General features: G+C 38.1%; 1 protein-coding gene across 2 annotated transcripts in view; it reads left to right on the plus strand.

Annotated features, from left to right (window-relative positions):
* LOC134790992 (LIM domain transcription factor LMO4) overlaps nucleotides 1-24,241 on the plus strand; it is a 278,938-nt gene that overhangs the window by 93,438 nt on the left and 161,259 nt on the right. The window contains exon 1 of one of the 2 annotated variants that reach the window (XM_063762036.1): nucleotides 22,732-23,095. The exons of the other annotated variant lie outside the window; for it this stretch is intronic. The gene's annotated coding sequence lies outside the window, so the exon portion shown is untranslated. Of the gene's footprint in view, nucleotides 1-22,731; nucleotides 23,096-24,241 lie in introns of those variants that run through there. 2 annotated transcript variants of the gene reach the window in all.

The following is a 24,241-nucleotide window of genomic DNA, read 5'->3' on the forward strand; positions in this document are numbered from 1 at the left end:
CTGATGGTCAGGCCGAATATCCGGTATCCGGTATCCGGCCAAACAACTATCCGTTGCATTTCTAGTAGCTACCTACTGTAGTTGCGGTAAAAATCTTTTGGTTTCTTAGGCCTCTTTCGCAACTCTACCTATCCTATCCCTAATAAACAATATTAAAGCTAACTGAAAAACTAAACGATTTAAGTTACATTAATAATCATTACCGACATACGACATTCCGCATAACTCGTCCCAAAACCAATCGCTAGTTACACCACTAATGAACCCAATCAACAGGGCCAGTTAATTAAGAAGCCGGTGAACACCTGTAACGGCAGATTACACAGCTGGACAGATTTACGGAGCTGACCCGTGTCATAACCAGTCTCCAGTGTAACTTGACCCGGGGATACCTGGCAATTGTGTGTAATGAGATGTCAGACTTATACTGGCTTTCGTGAAGTAGTCGGTTTTGTCAATAAAAGCTCTTGCTGTGTTCTTGATAGTTACCAATGTTAAGCAAGCTTTTGACTCAGGTCAACCAATGTAATAAAAGTGAAAAAAACCTATTCATAGTATCTATCCTCAAGTCTAAGCACTAGAAAGTTTGTTAATCGTCTACTTTTTACTGTAGGTATGTCTTTACCACTATTTAATTGTTAAAGATTCTTTTTTTTTTATGTGTGTCACGCCAATTCTTGAGATTAGTTGCCAAGCGGACCCCAGGCTCCCATGAGCCGTGGCGAAATGCCGGGATAACGCGAGGAACAATACGAGTACAAGATAAGTCAAAATCGCCTACTTAAAGATAGGTACAGCTTACGAATAAAATACAACGGTTTAAAAATAAGGCCCAAAAATTATTTCGGCATTTTGACATAGCTCGACGCGGCGACTTAGGGAGTCCAGGGTCTGCTCTACAACCTCTCAAGAATAGGTAACACAAAACATAAAACTTCCTACATTAGGAAGTAAAAATCAACGCCATTTGAGGACCTATTATATCCAGCAGACTTTTTTTTTTCGAGAACAAACCTGATGCTTCAGAGCTCACACTAACACCGGTGCATGAGGTGCATCTGAAGCAAACAATCTCAGCAAGCAATCAGAATAGTAGATTGGAGAGATTTACGGAGTTGACCCAGACCCCCGTCTGCTTCACAAAGAGCCGTCGACGCGACCCGGCGACCTGGCGACATTTAGGTGACGAGTTTTATTTACATGCCCCACGCAAGGGGACATACATCAAGCGGCAATTTGGCTTTTAATGCGCTGTTAATAGAAACGAGTTATGAGACTGAGTGTTTTGAAAGTAAATCATTTTTATTGGGGTTTCTAATTTCTAACGATTGCACTCGAGTAGAGTTCAGGGAAGGTACAAGATCGTACTGACAAATCTAGTCTGTTGTGTAAATACCTAAATACTGAATTACAATTGCAATTATTACAGACATCACAGGTTCACAGGTCTAATATTCATAACATAAGCCAAGATATTCTGGCTTATTCAAACCTGTTGTGTGAGTTATGTAGGCACAAGTACAAATACCGGCATTTCTACTGCCGTGCTTTATTTAACCCCTAAGACCCAACGTTATTTTTTTTGTAGATATTCCACAAGACATTTTACTGAGTAGGTAACTAAGGGTTCAAAATGCAAAATCAAAACAAATGGTTCCGAGTCTCAGGAGATATGGCTTTGATAATTGAATGAAGAAGGTATAATAAAGAGAGTATTCTTACGCTACAGTTTACAAGAGATTTTATGTCATCATTGCAACCAAGCGTTTATAAGTATCACAAATGCCAGTGTTTACAAGTATCCAAAGATCCTTGAGGACTGCAGCAGGCTGCATCATCGAACGCGCATTACGTTCGATTGTAGGGCCCGGCGCGGCCTAATTGCCAGCATTGTGCCGGCATGCAGATGTGAATGGGCTTTGATTTGGCCCGGGGTGGGGTGAGCCAGGGGACAAATCGCTCGTTACGGCTGCAGGTAAACTTTCATTGAGCGTCGGAAGGCGTCGGACGTGAGAGGCGGCCGACAAAATGTCCTCGTTATTCGCCGCCGAATCACCCGCTCATTGTGCCCGGGGAAACGGTAGTCGGTCGCCGCACGAAAAAGACTTTAATGAAGCGTGAGAACGCTCTAAATGAACGATTGTGCTGAGGGCCCCGTTTAATGAAGGATTGACGCAAAGTGGCTCAGATTAACGCGAATTATCTTGTATTGTTTGATTAGGAAATAGTTAAGTCACAGATTATGTTAATACAGACAGAGAAACAGATTATATACAAGAGAGACACGTGTTGTCAAGAGACACACGTGGAGGACAGACAAACTGGCGTGACAACTTACCACTTGACTCAATGGTGTAGGTGGATTACAATTAGGTACAACCGAAAAAACACGATCCTGAATTGTTACTAATTAGGTATTTATTTACCTATTTTAACTTTATTGCACACAAAAAATAAAAAAACAAATGGCGTAGGTACTTTATGTCTAATAGCATTCTCTGCCAGTCAACCATAGATAGGGTTAAACAGGGACCTAAAAATGGTGCAAAGAGAAGAGTAAGAAAATGTTATAATTATGTCGCGAACAACTGCAACGTAGTAATTTCAACTAAGGATGAGTCTGGTGTTAATTTATTACGGGTAATTTTACAATTTAACAGAATCTCCCGTTTTGCATGAAAGGGAAATGTCTGTTTGCATCAAAGTAATCTGCGAAGTGTTAACGCTAAGCGGAATGGATTCATAACGATGTTGTATTGTTTTGGGCAAATTTGTCAGTCTGAACCACCTGTTGCTTGAAGGGTGGGAGAAAAACTTAATGCCGATGCCGGCTCAGTGGCATAATGTCGCCTGAGAGTTGACGGCTTGTGGCTCTCGTGACGTTTTTGAACTAAGGGGGTGACTTAACGGCTCAGCCGGCCTAGCCAAGGTTACAATCGCTATCGCTTCGATAACGAAAAGCTTTATGTCTCTCTATCACTCTTCCATGTTAGTGCGACAGTGACAGTTTCGTTTCGATCGCTACGGAGCGTAAGCGATTGGCATCTTGGCTACGCGGCCTGAGGGCCTACCGCCAACCACGTTCGACGTGTTGCCTCTCTGTTGCACTTGTAAATTCGTACGTAAGTGTGAGAGGGAGGCAACAAGTCGGACGTAGTTCGCGGTAGGCCCTCTGAGCCTCTGTCACTGCCAATTAAAATCTGACTCCAATGGATAGGCCTGTTTGATAGGTTGTCGCTACTCGCTATTAATAACGATACCAACTGAATGTAGTTACTAACGCATTTGAAGGCATGTTACCTGGAGCCCTATTCAGACTTTAACAATTTGTTACAGTTTTGATCTATTTTCAATTCATCAGATAACAAAAGATCCATATTACATTAAAATTTAATTTTGATACGACCTTGGACCTCACGCTGTTTGGTGCATACCTAATAAGGGCTCATTTAGACGATGCGAGAACTCGCATGCGGCTTTCATTATATTGCGTTATTTGATCGGTCACCTGAATTTTTGTAACCTCAATGGTCCGTAATGTAACTAAAATCGCATGCGTGTTAGCGCGCCGTCTAAACGAGCCCTTAAGGGGCCCGCTGATTACAAAATTTTCGCCGTGACCCGAAATAATTTTTAGTTTGTAAGATTTTACTATTGTACCTATGTATCTTAGTTTGTAAGGTATGTATCTATGGGCCTTAGTTGCCTGATAATAAATGATATTTGATTTGATTTTGATTTTGATAATAAATTGTTAAAATTTGATTCGACTTTCTAGGTGTGAAACTCCTCTCATAAACAGATTCTATTTCTCATGCTAAGTGATTTAGAGTCAAGACCAAGATAAGTCTGCTACGATTTTGATAGCATTAGGTACGCAGTGCAAGTGTTATTTATACGTCATAATTTCATAGAAGTTTGACGTTTCAAATAACACTTACACTGCGTGTCCTATTAAATAGTTGCAGAATTTTCTTGGTTTAACTCTTATAGCCGTCACTTAAATTACTTGTGACTTAGGTACTCGTGAGTGTACCTTATATACCTAGGTATACGTATAGTATTGTAAACAGTAAAGTTTTAATTTTAGCTAGGATTCGTGACCACACGTATTTTCCCTTTTGCCACAGATTTGCCATTGCCACTAATAATAACTGGACATTCCCTATTTGACCACTGAGTTATCGCAATCAGGCATATAACCAGGAATATAATATGTATATATTCCTGTTCTATTTTCCTTGATATTTTATAATAGCTTTTCTATCCTTTTACCACCCATAGTCAATTAGTCATGCATTTATTGGTGGTAATCAAATTACATAGGGTCAGTTGTTCTACATTGAAACAATCGGACACAGTGTAACTTTGCGATATCTCGGAAACTAGGTGTTACCAGCTAGTGCCGTCTGTCAAGCAAGGGCAGGCTCAGGGACCCCCAGCACCTCCCCAAAACACGAGCGCGCCTCGGAGAAGGAGCACGCTGCTACGAGCATTATTGTGAATTCGTGCAACAAAAGTAAATTTTTTCATTTAAGTTTCGCAATTTTTTACCAAGATATAGACTCGAGTTTGGCGTTTTTTAAGTTTTTGTTATGTTCTATGCGTATTAAAGTTTATTTGGAGCTAAATATTTTTAAATTTCTTGTACTCTTTCGTGCACTTTTTATTAATTGATTAAAAAAACACCCCCTAGTCTCACAATGAAACATTTTTATGTAGTATACAATGAAACATGATGTTCACTGAACACCAGTACCAGCACACAATGAAACAAACTCATAATTTTTTTTAAATAATTAAAACCTATGTGCTAAATTTGTGAAACTAAAATAAGTACCATGAAAATTGGTAATAATTTGTCTATCATATGACAAAATATAAGATACTTAACTTTAGGAATGGCTGAGATAGGATGGCTTATATGTTGAATGTTTCATTGACGGCAAGGTTAAGGACACATGTCTTACATTGAAACAGTCGTGTATAAACACTATGTTGCAAGAAAGTGTATGAAATCAAGCATGGAGATGCTCAAAACCCTCCCGCGTCTACCTAGTTGGCAATCATGCTTCGTGGACATAAAAGGCGCCTTTTTCGCAGCATGCCGTACCTGCCGACCAGATTTTCGATTCACAATGAAACTCAGGTGTGTGTACAATGAAACAAGTCTTTCGCTTTTAGATATTTCAGCAATCTTATAATGATTCCATATGTCGGAAACCTTTTAAATAACTAATTTCAGCCTACCACTATTTTCTCCTTTCCTTTCTCATTAATAAAGTGAAAGCATATATGTATTAATGTCACTTATTTATTACACCGTTTCAATGTTTATTAACGATGTTTCGTGGTAGACTATAATTATTACATTTGTTTCACTGTTAAAATCAGAGTGTTTCATTGAAAACATGCACAAGTACACAATGAAACAAAACTCATTTTTCAAAAAAAGGCTTATAACACAGGAACTGTTACAGATAAGTAGAAACATAATTCAGAAACCAAGAATGCCATATGATAGCCAACGAAATTTTTTATCTTCATACGAAATGTCACACTCATAACTTTAAAAACACCAGAGATAGAAAGGCTTGAGCTTTTAGTGTTTCATTGATCAACAAGTTACCCTACATTCATTTTGTTATTAGGGCGAGCGAAGCGAGCCCTATCACTATTCGACGAACTATGCATTCTTGTGGTACACTTTACGGAAAAACTACTGCACTGTTAGGTTTGAAATTTAACATAGTAATTTAAATTCATGTGTAGATGTGTTATCAAACATAAAAATATCATTTTATAAACCTAAAAAAAAAAAATAAAGTAATAACACTTTGTATTACTACTAGCGCCATCTGTTGGCAAAATAATGAATTAACATTCGTGCTAATGTTAATTATTTATTTCTCTAACAGATGGCGTTAGTAGTAAATAAATAAATAAATATTGGACATTCTTATACAAATTGACTAAGCCCCCACAGTAAGCTCAAGAAGGCTTATGTTGGGGGTACTCAGACAACGATACCTATGTGGTGTTTTAAATTTCAATAATGTCGATGGCGCTTACGCCATTAATAACGATGAATACAAAAGTGTGTTAAAATGTTGGATTCAGACCCACCTCGCTTCGCTTGGTTTGATTCCCAATTTAGCAATTAAGTTTCTGTGAACACTGCGGAGGTCAATTTACTCGTATGTTTTGTGACGCTGATGAACTGATTAGTCATGTTGTGTTAGCAAACTTAAATCGGGTATTTTCAGTTCGAGAAACAGTTTTGGCGCCATTAATTTATTACGTAAGACGATTTTGGGGTGGAGGGGGATCGAACATATCTTATTTTTTCTTACAATGGGAGGGAGGGGGCTTTCATAGTTTTTACGTAAGATCACAAAGATGCGTTATTTTTTTTTATTTCTATGTAATTATGACGTTTAAAATACATAATAATAATACTTCCACACTCTATATATGCTATGAAACACGGTGCAGAGTTAGATTAAACGAGCACAAGTACCTTTGTACAGGTACAAATATCACATTCGTAAAAAATTTTTTTTGAATATAAACACTAAAACAAACCAAACGTGTAGGTACTCATTCTTTAGATTCTTACGTAATATATGGTAATATAGGGGGGTGGGAGAAGGAGGGGGTCAGCCTATTCTTATTATTTCTTACATAGGGGAGGCAGGGGGTCAAAAACTGGCAAAAATTGTCTTACGTAATTAATGAATGGCGCCTTTAGTGTTACTATTGCTTGGAACTGCTAAAATTATACATAAATATAAGCATATTAATACAAACTTCAGTGACTTAGGGCCGACACAAGACTGCAACTTGTATGGGAACTACACGCCGACTGCACGCCAATTGCAACGTCGGCGTGCAGTTCAACAAAATGAACCCTAGTTCCTAGTGGAACTCAGGTTTGGTGCAACAAAGGCACATTATGTTTTGGTCATCCGACTCAACATCATCAACATCATCATCAACATCAACATTTATCTCATCTTAACTCATCTTGATGAGCACTTAGGAGAGTAGTACCCAAGATAGATGGTGATGCTGAACCCTGGCAGTACCTAGTGGAGCAGTTGGCATCCTTACAAAAAGTACTGGGCGACCGTGTAGGTAATAAGCGCTTATGAAATTGTATATTACGTGTGGATGATATTGGCACTTTGATTTTGTCGTCTGGACACGTTTTTAATGGACAAAGTAAAAGCTGTGTACCCAAAGAGAATAGATAGTATAGAGGGGTCCTGTCATAGTAAATTTAGTAGTCACAGTAAATTTACTGCCATCTATCGCCACACGACTAAAACTCAAAATAAAAACGTATAAAATTATCAAAAAAAATTATATACATATATATGAATAAATGATTTTATTATTTTTATATCATTTTGACCCATGTTCATTCACTGATATCTATGTGTTAAAATTGTTAAATATGAAACGGTGTCGTCATGCCATCTAGCCGAACATAGGCTAAAGGTGTGTGCGCCATCTATCCGAGAATGACTTTTTCTTGATTTCCGAGGCACGTCTTTTCCTTAGACTTTATTCATCTTATACGAAGTTACATATGTCTTTGGCTGTAACAAGCAGGCGTACCGGACAGCAACCGGGGTACCCGGTTAATATATTTATTTCTTGCTCTCACTTATAGTTGCGTTATTAAAGGTCGTAACACACTATCGCACCCCACCGCGACCTTGGTGCGTCGCACCCATAAGTGAGAGCGAGAAACAGATATCTCTTTCCCGCTCTCACTTATGGGTGCGACGCACCAATGTCGCGGTGCGGTGCGATAGTGTGTTACGGCCTTAACGGACTTATTACGTACCCATCCACTCTATCGAACATGAAACAAGCCTCGAATTGGATCAAAGTCGCGGTCCGGTACGTTTAGGTAGAAAAACTCCGCGAGCCCTTACAAAGCTCTGCTTTTTGCTAGTTTTTAATACTATCCATTAAATTAAAATGCATGTTACCTATATTTTGTAAATCAAACTTAATTGATTTTTTCTTTACCTACATATTTAAAGTACATCATAAAATCCCACGCAAAATAACCTACTTCATCGAATCTCCACAGCGTTATAATTGAAACATAACATAAATTTTGCTTCGACAAAATTTTTACACACCATTTTTTGCAGAGAACTTACAGCATCAACTTAACTGACCATCGGTAGACCGTAGCTCTTTGCAATAAGGTCTACGAATGGTCAGTAAACTGTGCTAAGAATGGTAGTGTCTTCGGTGCTCCGGAGTGAACGGGTTCAAAGATTCGGTGAAGATGTCGGAGCGTCCGAAAGCTAATGAAACCAAGTTTCCGTGTAAAAGTCCCGTTTAGTCCATCTTGTTTTTCGATTTCACTTTAGTTGAACACAAAAACCTAGGTTTGTATACTGTCACATATAACAAAAGCAGCAGGAACAGCCATTGGAAAACGGATTCAATTGTTTTCGTCATTCTCATGCAATACATTCCAAAATGGTTTTGTATTGGCGATTACCGCGATTACGGCTATTAGATATGTTTGTTGAAGCGGTATAGAAACCTTTTATGGATTGTATTAGCCTAATCAATTTGACGTCTCATAAACTTTGATGTTTCGGCCTAATTTCTGTTTATTCCAATGAACCAGTCAGTCAAACAAGTCGCAATATTGTCAACATTTTAATTGATAAGTAAAGTTGCGAATAGTATAATAGAAAAAGAGGGGTTATCTTGGACAGCTGACGTTTAAAAATGCATGAATTAAACGCGAGCATGTAGAATGCACGCGTGGAATGCATGTAAATAACTTGTCCACGCGCCGAAGAATGACGTCATAGTATATTTATAATACACGCTTTCAATAATGGGGGAGATTTTTTTTCTGGAAGCCGGGAATTAAAGTACTTAAGTCCCTACTTATTTTTTCCACGCAGACAAAGTCCCGGGCAGAAGCTAATAGAGTTAGACCAAGAATAGTCTGCAGCGGATTTGATAGCCCACGCAGTGCAAGTGTTATTTTAAACGTCAAAATTCTTTGAAAATATGACGTAGAAATGACACTTGCACGGCGTGGGCTATCAAATCCGCTGCAGACTTTGTTTGGTCCGACTCTAGAAACTATTTTAAGATAATTAGCCCATATTTAATTACACAAACAGATCTACCGCGATATACTTATTCATTGTTTTTACCTTAAATTTCGACGTTTCAGCTGAGTTGCACGGATCTATATCTGAATCCCTAAAATCTTTTCTCCTATCTTTGCATTCCCTAATATTGTTTGTCATAATGATCAGATGTCCTAACGCGCGTATTCCCTAATTTTGGTTTCCCTATTATTGAATGGGCGATTTTTTTTTGTCCTAATATCTTTTTCCCTAATGACACTTTCCATATTGAGTATTTATCCTAATGTTATGTAACATAATTATTTTTTTGCCTAATTATTGTTAGGCCTAAAAATTATATATCCTAACCATCATGTTACCTAATTTCACTTAGCCTATCGTTGCTTGACCTAACACTCGTATGCCCTAATTTTGATTTCCCTATTGCGTTTCGTTTTTACAATGGTCGCAGTTCTAACCTAACCTAACCCACTTTTGTGACAGCAGTTCGTTTTTGCGAGGATCACAGTTCTAACCTAACCTAACCCACTTTTGTGGCAACATTTCGTTTTTACAATGGTCGCAGTTCTAACCTAACCTAACCCACTTTTGTGGCAGCAGTTCGTTTTTGCGAGGGTCACGGTTCTAACCTAACCTAACCCACTTTTGTGGCAACAGTTCGTTACCATTCATTATGGAAAGTAATTGTTATGATAATTGATCAATAGGAAAAGTAACTGTTATGACGATTGATCATTAGGGTAATAGCCATTAGGTCAAAACAGTTAGAACATGTTATTTTATGCCAAACATTGTTAGAGATTTCGAAGAATATGGTAAAAAACATTAGGGATCTTGATAGTTATGGTACAAATGCTTAGGGCAAATGAGTCTTAGGCTAACCATTACATTATGGAAAATAATCGTTATGACAATTGATCGTTAGGGCATGTGCCCATTAGGACAAACCAGTTAGGGCAAGTGACTTTAGGACAAACGTTGTTAGGGATTCAGAATGACACCCGAGTTGCACCAGCTGTGGTCACGGGAATACTGACGTCCCAGCAAATGTCAACGGAGATATGACTTGTGGTCATATAACGCCACAGTCAATTTTTATGCTTTATTTCCCATTTTGATGTTTGGTCCTATTTTTACGTTTAATCCAATGAACCAAGCAAATAATTGATTTAAGTAAAGTTGCGAATAGTTGAATCTAAAATGAGATCTATCTCGTACTGACGTTTAAATGCATGAATTACACGCGAGCATGTATGTTGAATGAGACCACGTGGAATGCATGTAAATAAGTTGTACACGCGCCGGAATATACACGTATACGAGTATACGCTATCAATATCAATACTGTGATATTTGGAATTACGAGTAGGTAAACTGAATTTGCGAGCTAGAAATAGATTAGGTACCGATTTATGGCTCTCACATATCTTTATAGGGCTCCGTACCCAAAGGGTAAAAACGGGACCCTATTACTAAGACTCCACTGTCCGCCTGTCTGTCACCAGGCTGGCATCTCATGAACCGTGATAGCTAGACAGTTGATATTTTCACAGATGATGTACTTATTTTTACTATACTTTACTATAACAACAAATACTAAAAACAAAAAAAAATCCCATACAACAAATGTGATTCGTTGACTCGCACTTATCCGGTGTTATCCCCTTTTAACTACCTACCTTTTTCTTTTCCTTTTAATCTACATTTTTATAAAATTGTGCCTCAGGTATTTTTTTAATGCTGTCGTGTTATTTTAGGTGATTCTGATAATACCTACCTACTAGTTAGTTGTAATTTAGTCTAGGGGAATGAAGAGTTTATTTTATAAGCTGTAATTTTCGATAAACATGGGTTTGTTCAGGTTTTTTCAGTCAAGTACTTAATTCAATGACTGACCAAATACGAAAAGATTGCGTTAAGTATATTTACAATGTTATTATGGTAATTTTCCATTTCCATTATAAGACCACTGTCAAACCACCGAAGTGACAAACCAATTTTCAACTTAATTTGTAAATAGCAACTGCTTGTATTATACGTACCTATATTGTATTCATTTTGAAGAAGAAACCTAGAAACCTACTTTCTAAATCAATGTTTGACTGTATAGGTACCTTTCCTTTTAGGCATGTTTACAGAATTGATTATTAAGTACCTAATAATTATGGCTAATTCATACTACTTCATACACTTGATATTTGGTACTTATTATAGCAACAAATGTTTGAAATCGCACTAATTAAAGGTACACAACTCTTCAAGTGAACTGGCCATTGAAAAAAACCATTAGCAACGTAAGTACAATAATTCGGAATTAACATTTGACAATCGCGCAAATGCAGTGTGGGCTGACATCTCCGAGCGTCATTAAGGAGTATTCACGCCGTCCGACAATATTCTTCATTTGCGTACCTACCGGGCGGTCGTCATTTGGCGCATTGTGATAGAGCCGCCCTTGCTGCAGCAGTGCAGTGAGCGAACTGCGAACGCCTTAATTGTACCCTTGTTTCGTGCCTTGGGTTGAGCTGGCCGAATATGCGCAAATTGCTCAGCGTGCGAAATTACCCGGAGCAAGACTTCACATTGGGCATATGAAAGGTGTTGATTCGTCTGGTTTTACGTTGGGGAAATTATACTCTATGATCGAATACAGAACAAGGATGGTAAATTTCGGGTATTTATTTGGTGCGCGCTGCATTTTAAACAGCTTGACGGACCTTATAATTTTTGTTTGTATATGTATGTATTTCTTACGATTTGATGATAGTGCGGCCATGGCTACTTTTGCAAAATAACTATGAAATCGATTAGTGAGCTAAACCTAGGCAACTTTTGTGTTAATTGCGACCATGTCACGTCATTTGCAATGTCGCAATGCCAAAAACATTGTTTTTTTTACGATATAGGACGCAAACGAGAAGCATCGTCACCCATAATAGATAGACACCTGCAGCACCAGAGGGCCTACCGCGAACCACGTTCGACGTGTTGCCTCCCTGTCACACTTACGTACGAATTTACAAGTGCGACAGACAGGCAACTCGTCGAACATGGTTCGCGGTAGGCTCCCAGAAGGGTTTCAACTTTTCAAATGCGTTCAAGATGGGAATACATTATTTATTCGGTCCGGGAATACCGTAACTTGCTACATAGGTATCCGTTAAATTATTTCTGATACAATTTAATATACCTTATTAAATTAGGAACCTATTATGCCTAATTTAAATGTTTAATAGACACACCTTCACCTGTCTCTAATCTAAACTGCCTCTATCCACTTACGATCTAAGTCTTAATAAAAGTGATCTTAATACAAGGGAACAAAGACGGTAATCGATTAATGTAGAGTCCAATAAAAAGCTTAGGGCAACGAACAGGTTGGGAAAATGAATGTTTCCACTGCCCACTCAGTCTGGTTTGTCTTGATTGGGTTTAGGTAATTATTTGACTTTTGAATGTATACGAGTCCTGAGACGCAGATGTTTTGTTTTTGAATTTGGAACTCTTAGTTGAGCGTTTCTTTTATTTTTTGCCGTTTTATATATTGTGACCTTTTTTGCCACTTTTGTGTTATTTCTAGTCAGGAATAAAAATGGCAAAAAATAAAAGAAACGCTCAGTTATTCAATTAAGTTAAAAATATTTTGTGGAATATGTACCTACAAAAATTTGTAGGCAGGGCCTCAGACAGGTGTGTGTAATTAGAGATTAGAGAACAACCTAAGTATGTGTATCTAACGTTGCTCTAAATTATCTATGTATAGTATTACCAACCAGTCATTTAAGGTCAAATGTTATTGCACAAATTTAATACATACAATTTTCTTATTTTCATTTCTGGTAGGTTACCTTGGTAGGTCACCTAAGCATTTATTAGTAGAAGTCCTATGTTCCTAAATGCAACTTCAAAAACGGGTGGAAACACAATAGAAATCTAATAAGGTCAGCCAACTATGTACACTACACATTTAGAACTACATATTTAGAGTAGGTACCTACTCTAATTATGTAGGTATGCAAAAAGTGAGTCTAGAGCTAATATAGAGCCACTTTTGCAAGTCAGAGAGTTCACCCTGTCTCACTTCTGATTCTCGTTTCTAGAGTAGTTCCATTTGCCTAATACATAGTTGCAAAATTACGAACGCTCACATAACCTTCCTTGACGTATGTTAGTGGACACAGTCCCTAACGGTGCATTTGTTTTCGTAATAAAGGCCCGATAGTCTGACTCACCGATTGCTACATTATATCCATCTAGACATAATGCGGGTGATTAATAAGCCACATTAACTTTAAACAAAGATTAATTTCGGAGCGGAGCGAGGGATTCTTACCGCCCCCTACCACGAGATTGTCGGTCGGAATTTAAAGCGAAGCCGTTGGTCTCATTACACTCATTACGTAATTTATTTTAAGATGCCAGGTGGTTGATATTTACCATTTTCGAGTTTATCATCCCATCTAGCGAACTTTTTGTTATTGCGTAAAAACACATCGTGAGTTTCAAACTACATATTGTAGTTGTATGCGTTAACTGAAAAATAACTAATATAATTAATATGTACATAGTCCATAAGGTAAAGACTGTGTGTAGTGTAATTAGTGGAAAATTAACCGCATAAATAATACATTATTTTACTTAGAACCTACTTTTGGTTCGTATAAGTTGGTGACATAATTTAAAAAAGCTATAACTTCCGTATAATTAACTAAAACGCATACTTAACTAAGTAGGTATATAGAATTATGCTTGTTATTCAACTAAGTGTATATGTATATACAATGATATGTATTCCTCCTAAGGCCCAGCCATACAAATGAAAAATGCAAAATTTTCCACAGAAATTTGAACCTACAATGTAGGAAATAGAGTTGATTTTGCGTTGTTCAAAAACTGAACGAAACAAAGAAAAAGCAACTCTGTTCCAATCGAATATGATTTAAATTTAATTGAACTGAATAAGTACTATAAGTAGGACCTTGGGCGTTAGGAGGATATATTATATGTATATTTATAGAACCCTTAATTTTGGATGTGACTAATACAAACCTAATTGCTGTGAACCTAATTGCTGTAAGTATATGACCAAACAAAGCGTCCGTTTTAATTGCTTAAACAGTGTGCAAAAACTAAAGACACCAAAAAACTATAAAATACTGTATCCATCGGTAATAGTCCGGAAGTTCGGTCATTACAGCTCGCTACAATACCGAACCAAACATTCCTTGGCCTCATTTTGCGATCGTTAGGATATTTATAACTGTATATTTAAACACTAGTAAAATGTTATTAGTTTTACAACGGGTAATTTCAGGATAGGAGGTTATTTTGCTATGATCAAGTATTTAAAAGAAAAAGATGTTTTAGTCGCTTTTTGAAATCGCTTCATTAAAAATATGACAAGGTAGTTAAAATATAAAGTATCTCAATTATTTAATTAACTATTTATTCTTCTTTCAAATACAACGTGCATTTTTTACACAAAGATAAATTAAGTAAATGTATTATGCCAGAATGTCGTTTATGAGTACCTACCTACTTACGCACTGAAATGACATAATAATTAATAATACAATGATATCACGATGCTGTTTAGTTTTAGTCTATTTATTTTATCATAAAATATTGTGTTTTTGTATGTAAAGTGCAATATGGTATTTAAAAAACGGGCAAGTGCGAGTCGGACTCGCGCACGAAGGGTTCCGTACCATAATGCAAAAAAAAAAAAAAACGAAAAAAAAGCAAAAAAAAAAAACGGTCACCCATCCAAGTACTGACCACTCCCGACGTTGCTTAACTTTGGTCAAAAATCACGTTTGTTGTATGGGAGCCCCATTTAAATCTTTATTTTATTCTGTTTTTAGTATTTGTTGTTATAGCGGCAACAGAAATACATCATCTGTGAAAATTTCAACTGTCTAGCTATCACGGTTCGTGAGATACAGCCTGGTGACAGACGGACGGACGGACGGACGGACGGACGGATGGACGGACGGACGGACGGACAGCGAAGTCTTAGTAATAGGGTCCCGTTTTACCCTTTGGGTACGGAACCCTAAAAATTGCAGATACCTACTAATTAGGAGTAAGCAAGATGCCTTGGCCATAAGCGAAATATGTGAAGTGCTTCGGCTTTGGTAGACACGAATATTAGAGATGTTCATAATTATCCCGCTTTCGATGTTACCCCAATGCACTTCACCTATAGTCTGTGTAACGTGCTCTGACCACTTGACAAATATGTTGACGACATTGTGGTTTCTTATTTTAAGGGCTAAACGATTCGCACACAAATCACCGCAATGTAACCGGTGCATTACAGTGTCGTCGCACGCGCACCGCGCACCTGCGCCCGCGCCGGCCAGAATTAGCCCGATTATATCCGAATTATTAAATTAACCCGAAATTGAGGCCGACCTCTTTCTTGTAACCCGACGCCCGGCGTGGAACGAGTTCTTTTAGGGCTGTCAGAGATTTGTGAAGTTCTGACAAAGTTTCTGATTTGTACAGAAATCTTGAGTCCACGATCATGGTAAAGCGTTTGATTAAAGATTATAGTCCGTCTAAGCTAACTCTGCGCCGACTCTAATATAACGAAGTGTGGGAGTGTAACTATAGAGTCCGTCTAAGCTCCGTCTGCACCGACTCTATGACAACGAAGTGTCATTATAAACGTCATATTTTTCATAAAAATGTACATTTATGATAACATTCGCACACTTTACGACTGCAAATGTTATGGAGAATTAGCTTGGTCTAGTTGGTCTGACTATAACAACCGAAAACCGGGATCCAGTCTTGGTAGTTCTTACGTAAGATCACAAAAATGCGCAAGTAAAAAACTATTGTATTTTGAAAAAGCGCGTACATCCGTGCGATTGCCGACAAAGAAAAACTATATTTTTAAATGGCTGCTATTTATCTGATCACCAGATTTAGTAAAATTTAATACCAAAAAAATCTATTTTACCACCCTAAAATCATGAATGATCACCAAAATTATAACACCATTTTAATGTGAAATGATTACCAATTTTATTACATTTTACTATCCTTTTAAAGGAAATGACACCAAACTAATCATTATTAACCCAAAAATAGTCAATGATTACCAAATTTCAAACCCCATTTTAATGTGAAATGATAACCAAATTTTTAAATCTTGCTATCCTATTAAAGAAAATGACACCAAAATAATCATTGTAAACCCAAAAATAGTAAATGACCACCAAAATTAGAACTCCATTTTAATGTAAAATGATAACCAAATTTTTAAATCTTGCTATCCTATTAAGAGCGCTATTACATTTCGGCGTTGAGCGAGTTTAGGTATTTTACGCGCTGCGGCAGGCCGTGCGAGCTCAGTATGCCGATCCCTTCTACCACACTCGCACTACAATGATGGATTAAACATTCTTGATCCTTCGCGAAGCATATTGAAATCAACCATAACAACACTAACTGTACTTAACTTTTAAAGTTCTAAAACTGTTATTTGGTAAGTACGAAAATACTAAATGCAGTGCAAATGTACATAGGGGCTGTTCATAAATTACGTCATCTATTTTTGACGATTTTTGACCTTCCCCACCCCTCAAATCATCCAAAAATCAAGCTTCGGATGAATCTGTTTCCTCCTACGTCATGTTACCATCATCCGATGTCCAGACCCCCCCCCCCCCCCCCCACTCCTCCCATTTGAAACGACGTAATTTATGAATAGCCCCATACTCGTACTTATGAAGGTATATTACTCGAAAGAAATTATAGGTACCTACTCGCTTATTTACATGTTTCGTCATTGCATTTGGTACCTATAGGTTGTAAAGTTTGTATCAACGAGGGTTTAAAAACGAACTGGTACTGAGGATCTGATGATGATTAAGGTGGTCACGGATACCAATCAACCATGTAGTAACATGATTAGGCTCGTTTGATTCGTCTCAACAAGATCTTTGACACTGAAGATACACAGGGTCTGATGATGGAGCTGGAAGGTGGCCACGGGTACCAGTCTATCATGTAACTAAACAACTTCGTGTTTGGGCTCGTTTGATTCGTCTCAACAAGATCTTTGACACTAGGTGATACTCAGAGTCTGATGATGGAGCTGGAAGGTGGTCACCGGTACCAATCAACCATGCAACTAAACCACTTCGTGTTTAGGCTCGTTTTATTCGTTTCAACAAGATCTTTGACACAAGATAGTACTCAGGGTCTGATGTTGGAGCCGGAAGGTGGTCACCGGTACCAATCAACCATGCAACTAAACCACTTCGTGTTTAGGCACGTTTTATTCATCTCAACAAGATCTTTGACACAAGGTAGTACTCAGGGTCTGATGATGGAGCGCGAAGGTGGCGACGGGTACCTGTCTATCATCATCAGCTCCATCATCAGACCCTGAGTAGTATCTTGTGTCAAACATCTTATTGCGACGAATCAAACGAGCCCAAACACGAAGTAGTTCAGTTACATGGTAGACTGGTACCCGTGGCCACAGTCCAGCTCCATCATCAGACCCTGAGTACTAACTTGTGTCAAAGATCTTGTTGCGACGAATCGAACGAAGCCAAACACGAAGTGGTTTAGTTGCATGGTTGATTGGTACCGGTGACCACCTTCCGGATCCATCATCAGACCCTCAGTACTACCTTGTGTCAAACATCTTGTTGCGACAAATCAAACGAGCCCAAACACGAAGTGGTTCAGTTACATGGTAGACTGGTACCCGTGGCCACAGTCCAGCTCCATCATCAGACCCTGAGTACTAACTTGTGTCAAAGATCTTGTTGCGACGAATCGAACGAAGCCAAACACGAAGTGGTTTAGTTGCATGGTTGATTGGTACCGGTCACCACCTTCCGGATCCATCATCAGACCCTCAGTACTACCTTGTGTCAAAGATCTTGTTGCGACAAATCAAACGAGCCCAAACACGAAGTGGTTCAGTTACATGGTAGACTGGTACCCGTGGCCACCTTCCAGCTCCATCATCAGATCCTGAGTACTATCTTGTGTCCAAGGTCTTGTTGAGACGAATCAAACGAGCCTAAACACGAAGTGGTTTAGTTGCATGGTTGATTGGTACCGGTGACCACCTGCCGGCTCCATCATCAGACCCTGAGTACTATCTTGTGTCAAAGATCTTGTTGAGACGAATCAAACGAGCCTAAACACGAAGTGGTTTAGTTGCATTGTTGATTGGTACTGGTGACCACCTTCCGGCTCCATCATCAGACCCTGAGTACTATCTTAAGTCAAAGATCTTGTTGAGCCGAATCAAACGAGCCCAAACACGAAGTGGTTTAGTTGCATGGTTGATTGGTACCGGTGACCACCTTCCGGCTCCATCATCAGACCCTGAGTACTATCTTGTGTCAAAGATCTTGTTGAGATGAATAAAACGAGCCTAAACACGAAGTGGTTTAGTTGCATGGTTGATTGGTACCGGTGACCACCTTCCGGCTCCATCATCAGACCCTGAGTACTATCTTGAGTCAAATAAATACATATAGAATGTCAGGTCGTTTCAAATATTTTTAATCCTGTCCGGTAGTTTATTAAACTGTACCATTATAAATTATAATACTATAAAAACAGTGCTAGGATCAAAGTCTCTCGTTGCGGTTTACACGCACACAGTATAGCGTTTTACACGGCGCCCGCCGCACACAATGATAAAAAACCTCGTCGTCGCCGTTGAAAATGTGCGGAGCCGACCGACACACGTCCTGCCTCTACAAGCTCTGCCGCGGCACTGAGCTGGCGCAGCGCGCGTCATCGGTAATATATAGTAGTTTTCAAAAAATTGCCAAAAAATTATAGTAGAATTTCATAAACACTAATGTATACCAACAGTATAAGCAAATGTTGCAGATTGCTTGAGTATGAAAATGACTTCGATATTAAGTAGATTTTCGTAGGAATTGACACTTGTTTCGGAGAGAAAATCGAGTTCGTTTTACTTTGATTTTCTCTTTCTCAAAGGTATGTAGGAAAAATATAGTTTGATATGCCTAAAGTACAGGGTATTAGTAATACAAAATAGCCAGGTTTAGCAGAGTAAAATACTCAACATTTCCAAATAAGAGCTCGCCATTCAGTGCTTCACGGGGTTTTTCGGAAACGACCATCAGAAAAAAAATCATTACTAATTTAATAAGTCCTTTTTCTAATATTTACAACGATATTTATAAAGATAAGAAGACGCTTTTACTGGAGCAAGTACTCATTGTTTCTAATAATGAGCGCAAAGTCCTGAATTTCGTCGACTAGTATCATCAATTTTGCATTATTTCGACTTTTCTTGTAAGAGCGCTCTTAAAGCAAATGGCTCCAAAATAATCATTGTAAACGCAAAAATAGTAAATGATCACAAAAATTGTAACCACATTTTAATTAAAAATGTGCAAACATTTAATAAATCGTTATCCTATTAAATTAATTAATCCACTTCGTCAACTTTTTCTAGTAGCATTTTATTTCTGTAACAGTCGCAGTTCTAACCTAACCTAACCCACTTTTCTAGTAGCATTTTGTTTCTGTAAGGGTCGCAGTTCAAACCTAACCTAACCCACTTTTCTAGTAGCATTTCTTTTCTGCAAGGGTCGCAGTTCAAACCTAACCTAACCCACTTTTCTAGTAGCATTTCGTTTCTGTATGGGTCGCAATTCAAACCTAACCTAACCCACTTTTCTAGTAGCGTTTCGTATCTGTATGGGTAGCAGTTGAAACTTAACCTAACCTACTTTTCTAGTACCATTTCGTTTCTGTAAGGGTCGCAGTGCTAACCTAACCTAACCCACTCAACTGATAGCAGTTTAACTTACTTTTCTAGTAGCATAACGAAATGCTACTAGAAAAGTAGATTAGGTTAGGTAGGTATGCGGTGCGGGCTACGGGGGGTTGAGCGGGAGGAGCTAGTAATTTTGGCATCAGTTTACTTTATTTGGTAATATGTATACATTTTTTGGTAATCATAGTGGTTTATTTAGGTGAAAATATCGCATTAATTTGGTCTTCAAGATTTGGTGATCATTAATGATTTTTGGTGATCATTCAATATATTTGGTATTTGAATACAATTTGAAGTGCAGTCGTAATTAAAGTGGTGGTACTTTTGTATTTTTAGGCCTTATTTTTTTGGTGTTCAGTAATTTTTTTTTGGTAAGCATGATTTTTTTATTTAGGGTACCAAAGTATTTTTTGGTGGTCATTATATTTGTAGCCTTTTTAAATTGATTTGATTATTGCCAAAAAATCTCTTTTTGTACTTTTGTACTATTAGCTACAAAATAAAAGTTCCTATAAAATTGTTTCTTTGTAAATCGAATTAAAAACAAACCCGATATGTAATCATTTATCCTTCAGATTCTTACGTAAGTAATAAATATTAAACAGGGGGGTGGGGGTTGGCCTATTCTTATTTTTTTCTTACATACGGGAGGGAGGGGGTCAAAAACTGGCAAAAATCGTCTTACGTAATAAATGAATGGCGCCTATGTAGAAAGAGAATATTTTTGTGAATCAAAATCGGCAGCAGGCCTGAAATAGTTATTTACGATACAAGTGCGAAAAAGAGGAAATTCGAATGACCTATTCGCACGTGTATCGTACAACGTTTTACAGTACATATGGTCCTAATATTTTCGTGCGTATGATGTACTGTAAAACGTTGTACGATACACGTGCGAAAAGGTAGTTCCTCTTTTCCGCACTTGTATCGTAAATAACTATTAAAATGGTGTAATATTTAAAACCAAATGAGGATAAATTCTGAGGCCTGGTAACCCTTGTAGCCGTGTCTGACTGTGGGAAGACGAGTTTGGGGTTCGAGACGATACTAATTATTAGGTCTCTGTAGTCTTAATTGGTAATCTGATATTTATGTGATTTTTATGTTACCTTCATTACTACGGTTATGTGTTAAAAGTAATTAGATGCGATGTTTAGTATATCACAGTAAAATCAGTCAACATCATAAATAAATAAGTATCAGATGTACCTTAAAAAAATAAAGTTATTTATTTAATTAAAGATTTTTTAGATGAAAGCCTTTACGAGCCCCGATGTTTATAAATATGTCTTGTTCAGAGCATCATCTGAGGCTCTCCTATTTGTACAAAAATAAAGTAGATATATACATAAGTATTAGGTAAAACACTGTTTATGACAAATACTTACTGCTTATTGCTAGCTTTTCTCCGCAGACGTTTTGTCTGGTTGCTCTTGGCATAGGCCTCTCCCATATTCCTCCACGCGTCCCTGTCTAGAGCCTGTCTTCTCCACAAGGCCCCAACCATCTGCCTGAACTCGTCTTCCCATCTCATTTTTTGTCTACCATCATTCCTTTTTCCGTCTCCTGGGTAACATGTTGTGATACCTACTTGTGATGTCTTTTGACCATTTTTAGGGTTCCGTACCCAAAGGGTAAAACGGGACCCTATTACTAAGACTCCGCTGTCCGTCCGTCCGTCCGTCCGTCTGTCTGTCACCAGGCTGTATCTCACTAACCGTGATAGCTAGTTGAAAATTTCACAGATGATGTATTTCTGTTGCCGATATAACAACAAATACTAAAACCAGAATAAAATAAAGATTTAAGTGGGGCTCCCATACAACAAATGTGATTTTTGACCGAAGTTAAGCAACGTCGGGCGGGGTCAGTACTTGGATGGGTGACCGTTTTTTTTCCGTTTTTTTTTCATTATGGTACGGAACCCTTCGTGCGCGAGTCCGACTCGCACTGCCCGGTTTTTCTCTTTTGTCTCGGAGCATGTTTATGACAAATACTAGGTAATTAATTAAGTTTAATTTCGTATGGAAATATTCTTATAACAAAATTGTAGGTAGGTAATATAAGAAATACCATTTGTACGATATGACAAAAAAAACTATATATTTTTTTCAAATTATTTTGGCTACGAATTTAACAGATGCAGAAAGGGACTAGGGATATTCTGACAATTTTGCTTCAAGCCCCCGCATGCAGAAGTGCAGTAGGAGAGGACAATATGATTCAGTCTTAGCTTCATAAATATAAGGTTCAATTCATAACTGTAAAATATTAGTTCTTACGATCTGCCGTCTATAGACGTTCATCAGTAACTGGCCGGAAAAGCACAACAACGGGAGTTGTGGAGATCGAGGGAAGAGGCCTTTGCCCAGCAGTGGTACACTGTAACAGGCTAATTAAAAAAAATGATATCTGTAACTGCATCAGATCGACACTAATTTTAATATCTCTATTGATAGGTAGCGAACGAAGCAAAAAATACAAATGCACAAAGAATTTTATTTTGCTTCATAATAGGTTAGTTTGCTCATTATTTCAAGTAAGGATTTTTTCCTGCGCACATCGACCGCTCCGCAGCTAATTAAGCAGAGCAGGACGATCCTTCAACGTTTGCTTATTAACGTCTAATCATCCTCCGCATCCATCGATCTTAATTAATTCAATTAAGGTTAAAACTAGGTGAAGGTTGTGGCCCTCACAATGAAATTTAAAAACTTAACGTCGTCTTAACGACTCGCCGAGGATACAAGGGGGAGGCGAATTAATCAAATAATACCGCGGAGCGGGCCGCTCCCCCCGCGGCGCCCCGCGCCCCCGCCCCGGCCGACCGCGTGGCGCGCTCAGTCGCGACCGAAACGCTGTCCGGGGAAGTGCCGGCGATCCCCGTCGCAATTACTACTTTTTTCGAAGTTGTCAGTACAGTTTTTGTTTTAAAGTTCCCCAAAAAAGTTGTATGTGACCAGTCTCCTATTCCGTCGGACTCCGAGGATATTAGACTGTGATCGGCGGTGTAGTTTGTTCGGTTGATGCGTTGATTGTGTTTTTTTTTTGTTATTGTTGAGTTTTTTTGTTTGGTGCATCGTGCCTGAGCCGGCGGTCCCATCGAGGCGCTGCCTGGACGCGCGGCAAGAGACCCAAAGGACAAAGCCTTTAGGTAACTACCTTCTAACGTATTTATTGTGATTCGGTGGATGTTTGGAGCGTGGCCGCTGCCTAGCGCACGCATACAATGGTCTTTAGTCTACGCGGGATGTTTGTAAACAAATCTAGGTCATCTATTTCACTACGGCAGCCGAGAACGCCCGGAAATGTGCGGTTTTCGAGGAAAGCGTATTGAAGCGGCAACGCTAACATGGACGAATTAGGACGAACCACGTGGATGAGATTGGCGATAAAACTTTTTGTTTACAAACTTAAAAGTATAGGTAACTATATAAACACATGAATCAATTTTACGATATTAAAATCATATTCTTAAATAAAAAGATTTTTGTTCTCACTATAGTTAAGACTGCGACTACATAGGTAGGTAGGTACGTACATAGTCTGTGCTCTGTCTCCGAAATATATATGTACTTAGGTACTTTACCTAGAACAATTTAGTTGCCAACTAACTATATAGGTACATAAAAAATAAAATAAATTACTTAACATGAATTCATAATAAATTAACATTCCAAATAAGAATAATTAGGTAAATAATATGTAGGTAGAAACGGTAAATTACCTACCTACTCAATCTAAGCAATTATAAACTACCTACATCCCTACCTATAGGTCGTTCTTGCTAATTGTGATAGCTACGTAATAATGAAAAATACCTAACATAATCTTCCTTAAAATGTTTATAAGAACTTGATCAAAGGCTTAAATTAAAAGTATAGACTGTTGTACCCATATAATTAATTATAATTAATAAAAAACACTCCCTATGAAAATCTGGCCCTAATTAACAACATTGTATAAAACCAATTAAGCAATAAAGAAAACCTATCCTATCTACAAAATTATTAATTAATAAGAACTGTTTGAGCACAATACTAATTTCATCGTCAGGTGAAACTCAATTACAAGAGATAATTAAACCATCAAGGATTTATTTACTTTGAACATCAATTTTCTTTAAAATAAACCTACTTTTAATTAAAGCTTTAACGAAAAACAAATAGAGGAGGAGAGACGTACAACCCTTCCCAAGTTGGCGTCACGATTAGGGTTACCACTTACCATGCTCTAAAGTTATGACAAAATCCCTGATTCCCTGATTTATTGAGAAAATTCGTGACACTTGTCCTGGAGG

Source organism: Cydia splendana, chromosome 5 (genome assembly GCF_910591565.1).
Source record: "Cydia splendana chromosome 5, ilCydSple1.2, whole genome shotgun sequence".
NCBI classification, from domain to species: Eukaryota; Metazoa; Arthropoda; class Insecta; order Lepidoptera; family Tortricidae; genus Cydia; species Cydia splendana.